This window comes from Nothobranchius furzeri, chromosome 16, assembly GCF_043380555.1.
Source record: "Nothobranchius furzeri strain GRZ-AD chromosome 16, NfurGRZ-RIMD1, whole genome shotgun sequence".
In the NCBI taxonomy this organism is placed as follows: domain Eukaryota; kingdom Metazoa; phylum Chordata; class Actinopteri; order Cyprinodontiformes; family Nothobranchiidae; genus Nothobranchius; species Nothobranchius furzeri.
Window position 1 is genome coordinate 35,767,047 of NC_091756.1, and position 18,922 is coordinate 35,785,968.

The 18,922-nt window shown below is 41.5% G+C and overlaps 1 protein-coding gene across 1 annotated transcript in view; it reads left to right on the plus strand.

The window, feature by feature from the left end:
* Window positions 1–15,588, plus strand: part of LOC107387908 (G protein-activated inward rectifier potassium channel 1) — a 66,039-nt gene extending 50,451 nt beyond the window's left edge. Inside the window, exons 2-3 of the transcript XR_008565538.2 lie at window positions 15,052–15,158; window positions 15,231–15,588. The gene's annotated coding sequence lies outside the window, so the exon portion shown is untranslated. The remainder of the gene's footprint in view (window positions 1–15,051; window positions 15,159–15,230) is intronic.
* Window positions 15,589–18,922: the final 3,334 nt, after the last annotated feature.

Sequence of the window (18,922 nt, forward strand, 5' to 3'; positions counted from 1 at the left end):
ATACGGAAATATCGGCGTGCGCAGGCCAGAGTGCTGAAGCTCGACGCATTGTTATTATGAAGCTAGGGCACATGTGGAGGACACGCGCGCGCGACGGAACATATCGGCGTGCGCAGGCCAGAGTGCTGAAGCTCGGCACATTGTTATTATGAAGCTAGGGCACATGTGGTGGACACACACACACACACGCGTGCAAAAATATACTTGTTTTCAATTACATTTATTGGGCCCACTTACATTTTCTCAGGCCCACCCACAAATGAGTTTCTGGCTACGCTAATGGTGACATATGACAGACTTCTCTGAGCTCTGCAGCCATTACACTTTTCACCTTGCGCACCCCCTAGCGGCAGCTCGCGCACGCACCACACTTTGGGAATCCCTGCATTAGAGCATACTGTAAGATACAAGATTGTTCCGACTCCCTAAGAGTCCTTCTAGACACAAACGGTTCCATCCATCTGTTGTGACCCGGAAAACATCTCTGGACTGGAGAGTCGGTGCTACGGCTATTCTACAAACCTCTGTGCCAGAGGTCATCACCTAGAACTCGGTTCTTCTAGATACGAAAGTTCTGATAACATCATTATTCACACATAGTCACCATACATCACATTCCAATCCACCTAGATCCATCCATTCACAGTAATGTTAGTTAAATTGTCATGTTTTTAATTGTTTGGAAAATAAATTCTTACTTTTTATAAACCTGATTCTCTTCTTGAATCAACACAAGGTGCTCTACAATCCCTGAATAAACAAAGAATCCTAGAATCTTCTGACTAAACATCGAAAGACCAAGCAGGTTGATATTCTATATTTATGTAGAGTATCTCAGCTTATTGGTCACAAGTAAAGGTAATATATTAAGCTTTTAAAGCTCTACATTTACAACTCTACAAAAGAAAGAAAGAAGAAAGTTGTGGATCAGCAGCTTTTATGATACACCAGCCTTCCTCTAAAAAGTTCACATAGGACCCACCTTTTAGATATTTTTAGAGAGGCATTGTTGGGTTTCATATGACGTTGCATCGACGTCACCAAATGCAGACCGGGGTACAAGTAGCCGGCACTGCACCAAACACTATTTACATAGATGACTGGGTGTTAAAATGCTGTCATTCTGTTTCTACGGTTATTACAATCACTCTAATCGGGACAAAGAAAAAAGTCCCAAAGGTAGTGTGTCACATAGGACTTAATAAAAAATAAATAAAAAAGCGTACTGAAAGAAGACGACAGAAGTGGATCAGTAACCTACAGCTTGAAACAGGAGCTGAAACGGACAATGTTGGAGTTTACAGCGATCACTTTCTGACAGGTAAGAGATTACTGAGTGTTTTATGGCATTTTATTGAACAGTTACTTAGAAACACAGCCATAAAAATGGTAGGTTAACAGTTTGATACTGTTTTCACGTGCGCTCACTGCAGATAGCTTTCGGAGTGCTAGCTTGGTGTTGCAACGTAGCGTTAAACCTTATTAAAATCAAACAAATGTACCATAAATTTAGATTTAAATAGGCGTAAAAAGTTAGTTACAAGTAGATTCTAGCACATACTCATCATTAGCATTGGCATTATCATTATTATTAGAGCTAATGAATAATACAGCTGTAATGTGATGGAAGTGGTTACACTTGTTAAATGATCAATAAGATGTGATATTCCATACAAATATGAATTATCAATCAGATTGGTCTTTCAATATTTGATTTAATATTAACTTAGATTCTTTAGACTATTCAGGGAAACACACACTTTATATTAATTCAAACAGAGTCAAGGATATAGTTTAAAAAAATGAATTATATATTTCTAAACTAATGATGACACAGAACAAATTATGATGGATGGTGGTAGACAGGATAACAGGCAATGGATGAAATGATGGAATGTAAACTAGATGTTTTGTAGCAGAACCTTATTAAGTATCTGAGAGATCTTGTGATGTCTGGGTTGTAAAATCAGTCTGAATGTATGGTTTAACAAGCTGTCAGTTATTCATAAAACCATCCTCTCTTTTGACACAGAGGGTCAAAGCCAGTGCAAGCTTCATCAGATGTAAAATAGATACGCCAGCTTCCTGCCGTCACCTGGACGGTATCTCAGAGCAGACAGGTCATACTCGTAGAAGAACTATGGGCTCCAATACCCAGAGGTTCATGCCACCGGCAGTTTGTCCATACCGACCTCTTGACCCCCTGACACACGAGGACCTTCAACACAAAGAGTTTGTAGATCGGCACATTAATGAAGAATAGGTTAACATGGATGCTTTATTTCTGTAATGATTTATTTCAGATCTTAAATCACACCGGATTAGTAATTGTTGAATTATCCACAATCCACAATCAACAGGAACCAGAATCAAAACGAGCAATTGGAATCAGAACTGGAATCGCTCAAATTCAACTGATGCCCAACCCTAGTGACGTAATACTTATATTAAAGTTTCCAGCAGGATATCAATAAAATCTGTGACAATTGAGATGTTTGCGGACTACTCCTTCCTGCCCTGTCATTCATTACCTGTGATTGACAAGAATATTAAGATTATGGTAAATGTGTCAGTCTGTGACTCAGAAAAACACTCAAGTGTCTCATGTCAGCTGCATTTGATGAGATAGGATGAATTTAATTTCATGTTACCAGACATGTCAGATCTGAAACATTTTTTTATTTCTGCAGATTATTCTTTTTTCTTCATGCATTAATGTGCAAAGAAAAGCTAACATTTCTATATTATGTGTAATTTTTTTGTTGAACTTTGAGCCAGTTATTCTGAAAACATGGTTCTGATCACCGGTTTTGGAGTAGGAATCAGCTGAGCCAAGCATCAAGTATAGAAGACAGAACAGGAAATACGATCACACAGACTTCTAAATACTTCGCTGAAAGTTTAAATATGTTTACACTGAAGTCCTTGGACTGAATCTGCTGCTCACTTTGCTTCCACTTATCTTTCTCTCTCTCTCTCTCTCTCTCTCTCTCTCTCTCTCTCTCTCTCTCTCTCCCTCTCTCTCTCTCTCTCTCTCTCTCTCTCTCTCTCTCTCTCTCTCTGTGTGTGTGTGTGTGTGTGTGTGTGCGTGCACGCGTGTGTGTGTGTGTGTGTGTAGGTTGGTTACATTCATTTTCATTAACAGCCAACAAATTGTGTTTGGAAGAGATTTAATCCAATTGAATGTTCTGTGGAGGGCTGTGGTTTCTCATACAACCCTTGTCCTTCATCAGTCGGGAGAAATCTTTAGATTTGATTAGTTTATTGATTTGATTATTTTGATCAAATAAAGCAAGAACCTACTAAAAAAAACTGCTACACTCTTTGATCTCAACAAATCCACTTTATGTGCTTTAAATCAGTATGAGTAATGTGAAAAAAAATTCTAACTGGTTTTGTCACAGTCACATTTAAAGAAATCCATTTTGCACAATGATTCACTTCTCTCCTAAAAGTTGATATTGAACAATGGAAATTTTTATTTTAGTCTTAAATTTTAGCCCAACACATTCAACAAAGATCTGGCAACAGTTTTATTGAACACTGGTCATCAATGTAGAAAAAAAATGGTCATATTTTAATTATTTATCTGTACTCATGCAGCAGTGGGAGAAAAGATAGATAACGTAGATGACCAATGTTGCATATGCATATGCATTCCAAATGGAGAGATGACCTTTTCGAGCCTAGAAATCTAGACAGACAGTAGCCGAACCAGAAAAATTTTTCTATGCAAGTTGGGCTAGCGCCACACCGTAGGAGTTTCAGCAACTCTACTCTTTCACGTGGAGTCCGGTTTTATTTTTCCCCCCAATGAAACATGCAACTTTCATGGTCAAAAACAAAAATAACTGTAAGGAGGTGAATACCTTTTACAGCATTGTAAATGATTAAAGCCACAACGGCACACCTGCCAAATAAGTTAGATTAAAACATTTTTTTAACAGTTTTTTTTTGAGGTGGCACATCAGAATGATAGTGTTGAATTCAGCACCACCTCTTCCACTATGTTAAATGCCCAGTTTGCACACAGTACACATGTCTATTACACTCCCTTTGCTACTCTTCCAAAAACACACCCAAATTACAGATGTTTTCTCTCTCTTGAGGTGACAAGCATGCTCTGTGTTAGCTAACAGCTACATGTTATGGTGCATGAATTCCCAGACTACCTTAAATTGTGGGATTTTACGTTGTTGTTTGTGGAACAAAGAATACTGATGTGGAGATACTTGTTGAATTTAAAACTAAGCCATTGTTATTCCATTTGAAAATCTATTCCTCACGATTAATTAAAAAAGTAATGTTTGTTGTTTTAAAAGGTTAAATCCAACTTTTTCCACCCGATTCCAATTTCTTGAAAATTGCATGATCGGGTCGGAACATCCCTAGCCTTCTTGACGCCCTTGTTAAATCATGAAATTACTATGTCTTCATTAATTGGAGAGCCGAGTTCACTTTCAGTGGCCACACCCAGACCTGAATACTAACAGTCCTGAAGAGTTAGGAAATCACTTAAATAAAACCACAACTCAGAGCGACCAATCATATTTAAAACAGAACAAGTATTACACAGTTCCTCAGTGAACCTCACCTTTAACCCTCTGGAGGCAGGCGTTGCAGATTTGCAACAGTTAAAACCTACCTACCTGGTTACTCCACATACGTATTTCATGAGCATTTTTTAACTCAGAAGTACCCCTGAAGGACTTAGTTGTTCGTCCTTTTATCAAAACTTATTTCGAGCCTGAGAGGGTTAAGGTCAGAGGTCATAATTCCACAGCATGACAGACAGGGGGCAAAAAGGGCATTTTGGGAGAGATCCAAGGCCAAAGCCCTTGCTGACCAAAAACAAATATTGATGATCCTGAAAATATTTGGGTATTCTGTGGACTAATGACACAGAAACGATGAAACTTTTTGGAAAATGTGTGTGTCCCATTCTATCGGGACTATAACGAACACTGCTTTCAAATTAAATAAAATCATACCAACAGTCAAACTTGGTGGTGGTAGTGTGATGGTCTGGAAATGATTTGGTACTTCAAGATGTGGATCAAGGAGTATAAGTGATTGATCCATGTATTCTGAAGGAGAATATTTAACCATTGATTTTTAACAGGCCTGCTGGAAAACCCTAACGTGACAAGCCTTCCTACATTCAGTACAGACAAAAAGTTTGGACACACCTTCTCATTCAATGTGTTTTCTTTATTTTCACGACCATAACCATTTACAAAGGGACCAACAAGTGCTAACCACCTCTGGCAACTCCTTCAAGACTGTTGGAAAACCATTTTAGGTGACTACCTCTTGAAGCTCATCAAGAGAATGCCAAGAGTGTGCAAATCAGTAATCAGAGCACAGGGTGGCTACTTTAAAGAAAATAGAAAATAAAACACGTTTTCAGTCATTACACGTTTTTGGTTAAGTACATAACTCCACATGTGTTCATTCATAGTTTTGATGCCTTCAGTGAGAATCTACCAATGTTAGTGGTCATGAAAATAAAGACAAAACATTGAATGAGACAGGTGTGTCCAAACTTTTGGCCTGTACTGTGTGTATATAGCATGGCTACGAGTCATTGAAAACATCCAGTTGTGGGGCAGAATCTATGGTTGTCCGTCAAACCGTCTCTGTACACAATTGGACAGTGCTAAGACTAATCAGAGTATTGAACAACATGACGTACTCACCGCTACGGATGTCAGTCAACATGACAGTCTGCCATACACTGTTGAAAAAAGAGCAAATATATACTTTTATTTTAAATAAAGGACTTGAGTACTTCTATTTGCTCTTTACGCAAAGAAAAGCTCCAGTCTAAATCGTCCAACGTTGATGCCAAAGACATTTCATAAGGGTGCTGTTCCTGAGCCAGCGCCATCTTTGTAGTTTTGCTCCATCAAAGCTGTTACGTTAAGTCTGCCTAACAAATCCTGCGGCTGAGGCTACAATTGAGTGCGGCTAGACTGACAAGCAGAGCAAAATCTTTTGCTATTGCTATAGTTAGTCTAGATTTCTAAACTAGGAAAGCCCTCTAATATGGCCAAATTGAAACAATTCTACAAAGGGTGGGACAAAATTCTCCCAGTGTGTTGACGTATACCAAAAACTTAATTGAAGTTGCTACCAAGAGTTAGTTAGAAGGCATCTTTTACAAATCTTGAAAACAGCATGTTATATTTGCTTAGGTCATTTCTACATGACGTTAAAATGTGTTTCCTCACCTAACATTGAAGTGTGACAGGATAAATATTTTAGGGTCAAGTGCTGTTTGATTTTGCTTCTTGCCCTGCCATCTGTATGGCCCACCCAAGTCCCAGCTCACATACAAACGAATGTAAACACAATGCATGGAAAGCATCCTGTTGTGTGCCACTTGTGTTGAAGAGCAGCTGCAGTGAATATCAGCCAGCTGTGTTTCAACCAAGACAAACAGGGTACAGCTACACAAATGAATGCCATAGTGATGTGTCGGTCGCGATCGAACCGGCTCTAAGAGCCGGCTCTTTGAAGTGAACGACGGGAGCTGGCTCGTCATTGGGAGCCGTCCCCTCCTCTCTTGTTTTGGTGAAAGCTACAGGGGATTGGTCAACATGTGTAACTGCGTGTCCAGACTGTACACACACAGAGCAGTAGGGGTGGGGAAGAGGGAGGATCAGACTCAGACACACAGCAGAGCACATGCGGTTGGAGGGAGACGAGAGGGAATGAGAAGGAGGAAAAAGGTGAGCGAGAGAGAGGAGAGTGCGACGAAGACGGTGAGAAAATGAGCGCCCGCACTCGGAGAGTGGAAATTTCTTCAAGTGTTCAGTTATTAAATCCATAGAAATGATAAATATTTGATATATTGCATTTTTTACATTAGTCAATCATTTTACATATAGTTTTGCATTATTTTGGTTATAAATGTACTCTACGCAACAGAAAATCTGAGGAGCCGCTTGGGAGCCAAAAGAGCTGGCTCTTTTTGGTGAGTTGAGCCAAAAGAACTGGCTCTCTAAAAAGAACCGGTATTCCCATCACTAGAATTTCGTGCCATGCAAAACATTCAGAATAGTTTTTAAATTTGATGTTAGAATATAAAAGTTATTTGGGATGGTTAATCAACATATATTAGGTAAAACAATGAATAATAATTTGTTCTGCTTTGTTTAACACCGTTTATGGTTTTTATTCTCAAAGGTCTTCAGAGTCCTCAAATGTCAAACATGAGGCTAAACTAGTTCAGGAAAGACCAGTGTTGGGAATGTTACTTTAAAAAGGTAATTAGTTATAGTTACTGGTTACTTTGTCAAAAAAGTAACTCAGTTACTTACCAAGTTACAAGATTATACAAGTAACTATTTAACAAGAAAATAAATATTTTGTTACTTTTTTCATTATGGGTTCCCCTCTTAATTAAACTTATTTAATTTACTATACATTTCTTCAATACTGAAATATAAATGACTGATGACTGGAATATAATAAAATATATGTCCAAATGTATTTTTTTTATAAAACTGAATAACTGAAATAAACAGGCACTTAACAGGAGGAACTACAAATACGAACAATACACTAATCTAGATTATTAAAATGTCACTGTGTGATATTTAACAAGACCCCAATCAGCTAAAATTTATAATTGCAAATAGAAACACCTGTAAAGGTTCCTGAGCCTTTAAATGGTCTCTCAGTCTAGTTAAATTACTGTAATAAATATAATTTTGCACACTATTCTAATTTTTCCAGCTTGACATAAATGTGTGTTTTTAGCAGCATTTCTGTTGCTGGTAATCTAGTAATGGTTAAATAAATAAATAAAATCCTTTAAAATGACACTAGAAGAGGCACAAATCTGAGGAAGGACTTACATTTACTAGCTTGGGTCAGACCCAAACACAGAAGTTGAGTGGTAAAGACACACAGGTAGTTTTAATAACACGAGCACAATGGCGTTGTAACGTCCAGAAATGGTCAATTTTCAACTACATATTGACCTACACAATGTCCGGTCATCTACAGACCTAATTATACTATCTGAGTGGAGCTTCTATTCTGTCTTCTAAAGCCCAGAAGATTCTGCAGTCCTTGTTGACATTTCAGGGGGAACAAGATGTCAGCCTATGTTCCCAAACAAAGCCTTCTTTTGATAAGACTGCAGGATTGCACACTCTCATGAAAGAACTTTTACAACTCATAAGTTAATAATCATTAAATAATAATATGGTTGAATGAACAAATGTTGTATGAATACCAATATTAATGTTTAAATAATCTGTGCCTAATTTAATGAAGTTGAAATGAATATTATTATGTTATGATCAGTAAAGTTAGATTTAACAAGTGAATCACTGTCTACTTGATAAGCTAATCAGCCATACACTTATACACATGACAAGATGATTAAGTTAAAGTAATTTCATGCACAGATATGTTCTTACCCACAAATCAGAGAACCTTCTATCTGAAAGAAGACGTGTGTTCTGAGGTTTGTTTGTTAACACCTCTTAACTTCTTTTGTCCTGATTCGCTATGTAATCATAACATGAGAATATTAAAACAGAATCACTTGCGGAGTGATCCAGTTAGTTTTTGTGCAGAACCCCGGACTGGCCACCAGGGGAAAACTCTAACCACTGCATCTCTTGACAAGCTGTCAAAAGCCTACACGCTACAGCTGACACGGCAAAACGGTTCCTTCAGCTATTCAGAAACAGCTGTTCCATACACAAAGGATTTCATTTATCTGTTGTCATCCGGGAGATGACTCTGGACCGACCTGGTTGTACTGCGGTCTTTTTTACGAACTTTGGTACCTTGGGGTCACCCGACCCCCCAACATCTCAGATCCGAAAGAGAGTCTCCTCAAGGGTACGTAGAACACAGCCAGATTGCGTCTGATGCCGTTTTGATAAGAACCAGCTTCATAGTTTAATGTAGACTAAATTCTTTTCACACCCAGAACATAGTTTCTTCTAGATACAAGGCTCTGATAAACACACACCATTCAATCATCATACATCACATTCCATCCACTTATATTCATCCATCACATTCGTCTTATTTAACTTGTCTTGTTTTTAATTTGTTTAGAAAATACATTTCTTACTTTTTATAAACCTGACTGTCTGAATTGATACGAAGTGTGTTTGATCACTGAAAAAGCAAAGAATCCTAGAATCTTCTGATTAAACATTCAAAGACCGAGCAGGTTGATGTTCTATATTTATATAGAATATCACAGCTTATTGGTCACAAGAAAGGTAATATATTAAGCTTAAAAGCAACACATATTTACCCCCACAACATAATGGCGAGCAGCCCATCTTATTCAAATCAATAAACACTTTATGCCATTTCTGATATTATATCACACAGTTTCTGCTCTGAACTAGAGTTATAAATATTTTAAAGAACTTCTCGAGTCATACAACGAAGCTGTAGAAAATGCCAGGTCTTCTTTCTTCAGCAACCTCATTTGCCAAAATAAGAATAATCCTAAGGTTTTGTTTGATACCATCTCCAGCATCATTTCTTCCCCTCCTCAGCAGGCTCAGCTATCTTCAGCTGATGATTGCAACATATTTTTCCACTTTTTTGCAAACGAGGTGTTGAATCTGAGATCCAGCATTCCACCAGCTCCCCCCCATCAGCGAGGAGGCCCCACAGTGCTCTGAGTCTTTCACCTCCTCCCCAATCACACTAAATGACTTAACCTCAATAATCAGTCAGATGAAGCTCTCATCATGCTCATCAGATGTGTTACCTCTCTCTGTCTTCGTCGGGTCCCTTGCCTCTATCAGTCCATCTCTGTTGACTATAATCAACAGCTCACTGAGTCAAGGCTGTGTTCCATCTTACTTTAAAAATGCAATTATGACTCCTCTCTTAAAGAAACCCAACCTTGACGCCAGCTCCACCAGTAACTTTAGGCCCATTTCTAAGCTACCTTTCATCAGTGAAGTATTTGAGAAGGTTGTTGAAACTCAACTCAGATCCTGGTTTTCTAAAGTCCTTTTCAGATAGACATTCTGGAACATTTGTGGACAATTCAATCCGGTTTTTAACCGGAACTGTGTTTTCAGACACACCACTTTTGTACCGGAACTTGTCCTTTCGGCTGCGTTCACACAGCAGGGAAAAGTTCCAGATGTCTGACGGCGGCGGCGGGGGTGGGGGGTGGGGGGGAATCGGACTCATGTTAAGAAGAAGAAGAAAATATCATTTCTATAGCGCCTCTCAAGATAAAAATCACGAGGCGCTTAAGCATAATTCTGCGCACACGAAGGTGCATAAGAGACCTGGATGATGAAGCTCAATGGTTAAAGGAATCACTGAAGCGGTGTGAAGCACTCCGTGCGTGACGTCTAGGCGGTACCGTAGGAGGCGAGCTGCCGTGGTTCGCCGCATGCTACAGGAGCGAGCTATCTAGGTGCGCACAGCGTCCCCCGGTCCCCTCCTCCTCCCCCTCCCCCTTGTCTGGAGCTCTACCTCACCAGTCTGAAGCAGCCATCTTGTTCGTAACAAGTCCGGACCTGTTACTAGGGGCTTCGTCCGGTTAAATTCCGGAACACGTTATCCGGATGTTTGTATTCAGACACAAAGGTCTTACGGACAGAGTCCGGAACATTTCCGTTTTTCATGGCCTTTCTGAAGGGGGCTTAAGTCAAAGATCTCTGACCCCTTCCAATCTGGCTTTCTGATGCAGCACTCAACTCAGACTGCTTTAGTAAGGGTGCATAATGACCTCCTAATGGCTACTGATGCTGGGAAATGCTCTGTCATGGTACTGCTTGACCTCAGTGCAGCTTTTGACGCTATAGACCACAACGTTCTACTGAACAGGTTAAATGCTCTGGCTGGTATCTCAGGTTGTGCTCTAGACTGGCTCTCCTCTTATCTCACCAACAGAACATTTGCAGTGAAGTCAGAAACCTTTTCATCAGACACTGTCTCTCTTACCTGCGGGGACCCACAAAGTTCAGTTCTAGGGCCTCTACTATTCGCATTATATTCTTCCTCTAGCTGGCATCATTCAGTCTTTCCCAGACATCTCCTACCACATCCACGCTGACAATATTCAGCTCTATATGTCCTTCATGCCACACTAGTTGGACACGCTGGCCACCCCTGTACTCTGCCTGACCCAGATCAGTAACTGGCTGTCCAGCAACTTTCTTGTTCTCAATGCCAACAAGACAGAGACCCTGATCTCTGCACCCCCGGAAATTCAGCCAAAAATCGAGCAGGAAATTGCCTCCTTTTGCCCAACAGCCAAATCCAACATTAGAAACCTGGGAGTTATTTTTGATTGAGTTTTAAGTTTAGACTCACACGTCAAAACCATCTCCTGCTCCTGTTTCTTTCACTTGAGAAACATTTCAAAAGTTCATAAACTGGTTTCAACTGCAGATCAGAAAATAATCATCCATGCCTTTGTCTCATCATGCTTAGACTATTGTAATGCTCTTTTTACTGGTCTCAGCAAAACCTCCCTCTCACGCCTTCAAGCCATCAAAAATGCAGCAGCCAGACTCCTAACGAAATCCAGCAGACGAGCTCACATCACTTCAGCTTTACAGTCCCTCCACTGGCTCCCGGTAGAATTTAGAATTCAATTTAAAATATTAGTGCTGACCTATACATCTCTTAACAACCAGGCTCCAAGCTTTCTATCTGAGCTTTAATCCCCACACACCACTTCACAGAACCTTCGATCCACATCTCAAAACCTCCTGGCTGTTCCTCGAACCAGACTAAAAACCAAAGGGGACAGGGCCTTTCAGACTATTGCCCCCAGACTTTGGAACAGTCAGCCTTCAAAATTCCGTCTCTCCAAAACTGTAGAGGTCTTCAAAAAACATTTAAAATCTCACCTTTTCATCCAGGTGTTTCCCCGCTAAATATTCTGAAAGATGGCTTTATCTTTGTTCATTCCTTGACTTTGTTTTTACTCCTGATTTTGTTTACTATTTTGTCACTGCTATTGTTTTTTATGATCTGTTTTTATCGGTTTGAGGTATTTGCCCTGATTTTACTCATGTTGTACAGCATTGTGATTCATATCTGCGAAAGGCGCTTTATAAATAAATTTTTACTTACTTATTAGTTCTTCAGGCCGTGATGCCCTTGGACGGAAACATCTGCCTCTTCAGCTCCCGATCAGCTGATGACAGCTTCACCACACTGCGCCACTGAAATATTAACGCACGCATTTTCTTATCAGTAACAGAAACGACATTGTGATAAAAGAAGACGGTATTAATTAGATTGCTCGTTACTGAAAAAACTATTTTTTAGTGACGCCATTATTTTAAATGTCATTATTCCCATCACTGGATAAGATTCACCAGAAGCTGTTGTTTTTCAACAATTATATGGTTGTAAGGGAAATATTCAGTAGATTAGCATTTGTGAGGATAGAGTCACTGTCAAAGCTTCAGATTTATCTTTCTATCATGTATTATTGAACTTTGCAAGCTATTAGCTACACCTGATGGCTATGTTGCAACAGACACCTGATGTGGGGGAAGAAGATTGAAAGGCCAACTGGGAGTATGTAAGTACTGGAAAATCAATCTAAGTTACAAAATATAAAAAGGAATTATAAAAGCAAGATAAACCAAAATAAAAATAAACGAACTCTAACAAAAATCCCAAAGCAAACACAGGTGAACCTGTGGACCATGATTCAATTAGCATAGAGAAATAAGGTCAATGGTCAAACCGATTTCCCATTTGGGAAAATTAAGCATTTGAAAACATTAAATCTGTAGAAGTCAGACTCTGAAGCTGGTGTGAAAACACTCTCCAAAAGAAGCTAAATCCTCTCAAATCTGTGTTTTACGATGACTCATGAATTCACATAGCCTGGCAAGCCAGACTAAATAAATGTATTATTTAGTCTGGCAACACTACATTGACGGCTCTCGGTTGTGGGGCGGGTTCTACCGTTGTCTTTCAAATGATCTCTGCATGCTACTGGACAAAAAAAGCACTTAAATACATCTATCTGCTCCTGATTCTAAAGAAGCCCAAGTTCTAATAGTCAAAAATTGATGTAAAAGCCGTTTCAAACAAGCTGTCGCCATCTTGTTTCACTCTGTTGCATGATACCACCCACCAGGCATAAAAGCTGTGTCTCAATTCAGGGTCTGCATCCTTCGTCGGCCGGATTCGTCGGCCGGTTACGTCACAGCGCCGCGACTAGGCCTGTCCCAATTCGAAGACTCCTTCAAATGCGGTCGACGAATCCGGCCTTCTTTTCGCCTGAATGAAGGATGGGTCCGGTGTATCCTTCAATGGTTTACATTTCCCAAGATGCCTTGCGGGCCGGATGGCAGAACTTTTAAAAACAATGGCGGACAGTGAAGCTGGAGCTGTCGGAGAGGATTGCGCATAAAAATGTCAGTATAAACTTGAAAACTGTTAGGTTAAGGGCTTTTTGTGATACATGAACGTTATTTTAGTTTGAAATGTTACAGTAAAAGTGCTTGTATTGCGGTCTCGGCTCGTATGTTCGGCCGCTCGGTGTCGTACTTCTCCCGCTACGTTTCCCCCCTGATTTTAATAGAAGTTTGTAATTTAGGGGCAAAAGAGAAAACCACGGACTTTATTAAGCTTAGGGCGGAGATGGACCACATGATCACTGGAGCAAAGTATTCGGCGGCTGAGGCATGGAGGTACAATAACATCTCATATTTTAAGTTTAGTTTTTTCTGCGAAAACACGAAAGGAATAACCCGTTGTCCTTTTTTCTCTATCTTTTCTCTTTCTGTTATTTTTCTTACATGTTTTTAATACTATTCTGGAGAAAATGGGCATCCAGGGGAAGGTGACAGCCATGACCAGCTTCTGGAGCTGATCAGGGAGGACATGAGCTGCAGAGGGAGGCAGAGCAGCAGAGGGAACAGGAGAGAAGGGAGAATTTTGACAGGCTTTTTACTTTCCTAGAAAAAATGGTTAAGAAAGATTAAACACAGGGGCGCTGTAAAGCGGTGAAAGATTAGGAAGATTCTAAGGGCCCACAGCTGTCAGGGGCCCAAAAAAGTTTCAAAGTTGAATAAAAAAAATAAAGTTTAAAAATCACAAGTACTTTACTTTGCAGTATTTTTCTCATTTAAGACATTAAACAATCTTTTAGTCTTTATGAAGTGTATATTTATTCATAGGTCCCTACTTTATTTTGACTAATTAATTTGAAGCCCCCCCCCACCCCCACCCAGGACAGGCAGAAGAGAGGGTGTCAGTATGTCACACAGTTTTTCTCAAAGAAAGGTGGGTTTAGTTAGTGAGTGGTTAAATCCAACCTGTTAGCTAGCTCTGATATCCACAGTGAGAGGAACTATGTTTCATCTAATTATGGTAAATGGGTTGTTGCCTTGACCCTACCAGAATCAGCAGCTGATGATATGTCAGCAGGTGTCCCCTCAACCCAATGAACCTCAGAAGGTGAGCAATGTAGCATGTTAGCTAGCAGCCTCATTTAAGGGGGTCTGTGGGAATCACTTAAGGCTCTCATCTCTATCAGTACTATTACAAAGAAATATAAAAAGGCTATTTTAGGTGATAAACACATTGCTTTTCCACATAATGATAATTATATGTATCAATCAGTAAAAATGTATAGATTGTTTTGGATGCTGGGCAGGTTGAAGCATTGTTATTTAGTCTGTTAATGTAACATAAATTACTGTGAGATTATTACTGTGAAGCACCTTTTTGAAGGTGCACCATACAAGAAAAAAAACCTCTTCATCTACTAAATACCTTGAAATGAAGTGTTTTGAATCTGACTGAATTATGGGAGGTTTTACAAGATGTAATTTGTTTATGTAGCTTTTAGAACACAAACCCAAAAATCAGTAATTTCCAAATAATTCATCAGAGAGCAAAACTGAAACAAAAGCTACTAATAATTGTAATAAATAAACTTAATATAACATTGAACACAATAAAATATGAGATCTAGTATTGATGATGGAGAACTACAGCTAATATCTGTCACGGTTTGCCTCCACCTACTGTTGGATTTTTCTGTTTTGTTTTGTGTTGCAGGTAGGCGCGGCAGACGGCACACCTGTTGGGTGTTTGACTAATTGAGGGAGAGAGGATTTAAGGAGCGGTGCGACTCAACTCCAGTGCCGGTTGATACTCTCACATGGGTATTTCTCTAGCCTCTTAACCTGCCTACTTGTTTTGTGATTCCATGATTATAACCTTGAACTCCGTTCCAGTATCCTGTTCGTGCATCACCTACCTTGCCTGGAGTTGTTCCCACGTCTCGCCGCTCAACGATCCTCTGGACTCCTCTCTCCACGTCTGCCCGCCTGCCTCACGCTCTGAACTCCTCATCTGGTCCAACCTTCCTCAGTTCACCTCCGCTCTGGTTCCGATTCCTGACCGTAAGAACTCTCTCAGTCACAGACTCTTGTCCCCTGGTTCTCTGGTTCTGGTCTCGCTCACCTTCTGCTTATTTCCCCGTATTCCGGTCTCCTCCTGATCCTGATCTGAAGCAGCGCCTTTAGTTTTAGTTTTGCCTATTCTGTTATTATTTTCTCATTGTAAATAAACCACCATATTTTACTCACCGTCCCTCTGACGTGATTCTTCATGTCCTGAGTGAAAGCTCTTACCCACAGCATGACAGAATCAACCGGCCATATAAACACCCCCCATTGAAGAATCACTTCCCGCAGCCTTAGCAAACACATTAACTCAGCATGAAGGATCCATTCGTTCCGCCCTCGATCAGTTGTCACTTGTTAACCAGCGTTTATTCCAGCTCGATTCCGCACTCCACCAGGTAAAAGAGAGACTCACACCATCCTCTGCGGCTGTTCCTGTAGCTTCTCTCCCGGCTCCACTTCCTGTTCCGCATCACGGGGTCGGTTTCAGAGTTGCGCAATCCCCGCAACCAGAGACATTCGCCGGTGAACCTGAAAGATGCCGTGGTTTTTTATTACTTTGTGAATTAGCTTTCAACAGATCGCCTGAGACGTTTGTAAATGATGCAATTAAGATTTCTTATATTGTCAGTCTGTTGCGTGGTAAAGCTCTACAGTGGGCCGAGGCCAAAAGTCGGCAACCAACCTTTCTGCAAGGACCATTTGCAGCCTTCTTAGCTGAATTCAAACAGGTTTTTGATAAATCAGAATCCCCAGCCGAAATCGCCAAGCAAATCTGGAGTCTCCAGCAGGGCCGACAATCTGTAGTAGATTTTGCCATTGACTTCCGTACTCTTGCCTCCCTGTCCTCACTAGATGAACCGTCACTTAGAGCTGCATTTTCTCACGCGCTTAATGATCGGATTAAGGATCAATTAGCGTTTTGCCAGGAACCAGAGAACCTAGAGTCCCTAGTCCAGTTAGCGGCCAACATCGAGAGACGTTTAAAGGAGAGACTCAGGACACAGAACCTCAGACCAATCCCTGACCATGCTCCACCACGATCACATCACCCTCATCCCTCTCCGGCTCATCCTGAAGAACCGATGCAGATAGGTCGAGCAAATCTAACCCCTGAGGAGAAGGAGAGACGTCGCTCTTTGGGTCTCTGCATTTACTGTGGGCAGCCGGGGCACATGCTGCATTATTGTCCGGTTCGACCAAAAGCCAGGGCCCATCAGTAGAATCTGGGTTACTGATGGGTGGCCTTCCTGGAAATCAGAAATCCCGGTGCAGCTTAACATGTTCTGTTTCCTATAACCAACAGACTTTCTCAACCCAGGCGTTGGTGGACTCTGGATGTGAGAGGAGTGTTCTGGACATAACAGTGGCTCGACAGCTCAACATTCCCACCATTCCTCTCTCTACCCCCATCCGTGTTTCCTCATTGGATGGCTGTTCTCTCACAACCATAACTCATCGCACTGTTCCAGTTACTATGCAGATTTCGGGTAACCATCACGAGACTTTGAGCTTCTATATTTTTCCTTCACCTCAATCGCCAGTGGTTTTGGGTCATGAATGGTTAATTTTACACAACCCACAGATAGACTGGAAAACCGGGTTGGTTTCTGTATGGAGTTCCTTCTGCCTGTCTCAGTGTCTCCTTTCAGCTCCTCTTCCAGCCTAGATCACCAATAACACTCCTCCGGAACCACCTGACCTTACTGGGGTGCCCGCCGAATATCACAACCTACAACAAGTCTTCAGTAAGGATCGAGCCTCCTCTCTACCTCCTCATCGCCCGTATGATTGCAGTATTGACCTCATCCCGGATGCCATTTTACCTATCAGTAAGCTATACAGCCTGTCTAAACCCGAACAAGCCTGCATGTCTGATTACATTTCAGAATCCCTAACGTCCGGAATCATACGACCATCCACTTCTCCCCTGGGTGCTGGATTCTTTTTCGTTTCCAAGAAGGATGGCTCGCTCCGCCCCTGCATTGACTACCGTGGTTTGAATCTGATTACCGTTAAGAATAAATATCCACTACCTCTCCTATCTTCCACGTTCAAACCCGTAAATGATGCTTCAATTTTTACAAAATTAGATCTGCGCAACGCCTACCATCTGGTCAGAATTCGTGAGGGTGACAAATGGAAGACGGCATTTAAGACACCGTTAGGTCACTTCGAATATCTAGTAATGCCATTTGGTCTCACCAACGCACCTGCTGTATTCCAGTCCCTAGTCAACTCAGTGTTGGGCGATTACATTAACCAGTTCGTGACAGTTTACCTGGACGAAATCCTCATTTTTTCCAAAAACTTGACTGAACATCGCCAACATGTCCGTGCGGTGCTCCAGCGCCTCCTGGAGAACCGGCTGTACGTTAAGGCGGAGAAATGTGAATTTCACGTTCCTTCAGTGAAATTCTTAGGTTTTGTGCTGGAACATGGGAAACTAAAGACTGATCCTGATAAGATCGCTGCTGTCTCGTCCTGGCCCACTCCGACTACCCGTAAGAAGCTCCAGAGGTTCTTAGGTTTTGGCAACTTTTACCGCAGATTTATTTGAGACTACAGCCGGATAGCTCTTCCATTAACCCAGCTCACCTCCATCAAGAGACCATTTCTATGGACTGAGGAGGCTAACCAGGCTTTCCTTACTCTGAAGGAGAGATTCGCTCACGCACCCATCCTCACTCGCCCGGATCCATCAGCTCCATTCACCATGGAGGTTGACGCTTCTGACACCGGGGTTGGAGCTGTCCTGTCCCAAGTTTCACCCTCTGATCAGCTTCTCCATCCCTGCGCGTTCTATTCCCGGCGTCTTTCCCCAGCCGAGCAGAACTATGATGTTGGTGATCGGGAGTTGTTGGCGGTGAAGCTGGCTTTGGAGGAGTGGCGTCACTGGTTGGAAGGAGCAGAACACCCGATTACCATTTGGACAGATCATAAAAACCTATCATACCTGAAGGAGGCTAAAAGACTCAATCCCCGTCAATCCCGTTGGTCCCTGTTTTTCTCCAGATTTAACTTTACCATCTCTTACAGACCCGGTTCAAAGAACGTTAAACCAGACGCCCTTTCTCGACAATATGCCTCCGACAGGGAAGTGGAGCCTTCCACCATCATCCCTGCCTCCTGCATAGTCGGCTCTATCACATGGGACATTACCAACAAGGTCCTGGAGGCTCAACGGCAGGAACCCGACCCAGGTACCGGTCCTCCTAATAAGATTTTTGTTCCTACCAGCACCCGGGGCCCACTCATTCACTGGGCCCACACCGCCAAGTTCTCCATTCATCCAGGTCTGGGAAGGACCATCTCTATAATCAGAAGGACATTTTGGTGGCCCTCCATGTACCGGGATGTTAAGGAATATATCAGTGCCTGTCAGGTATGTGCCAGACACAAGTCTAGTAACCAGCCTCCTCAGGGTCTTCTCCAACCTCTGCCTGTGCCCCATCGACCATGGTCTCATATTGCTCTGGACTTCGTTACTGGTCTTCCTCTGTCTAAGGGCTTCACCGTCA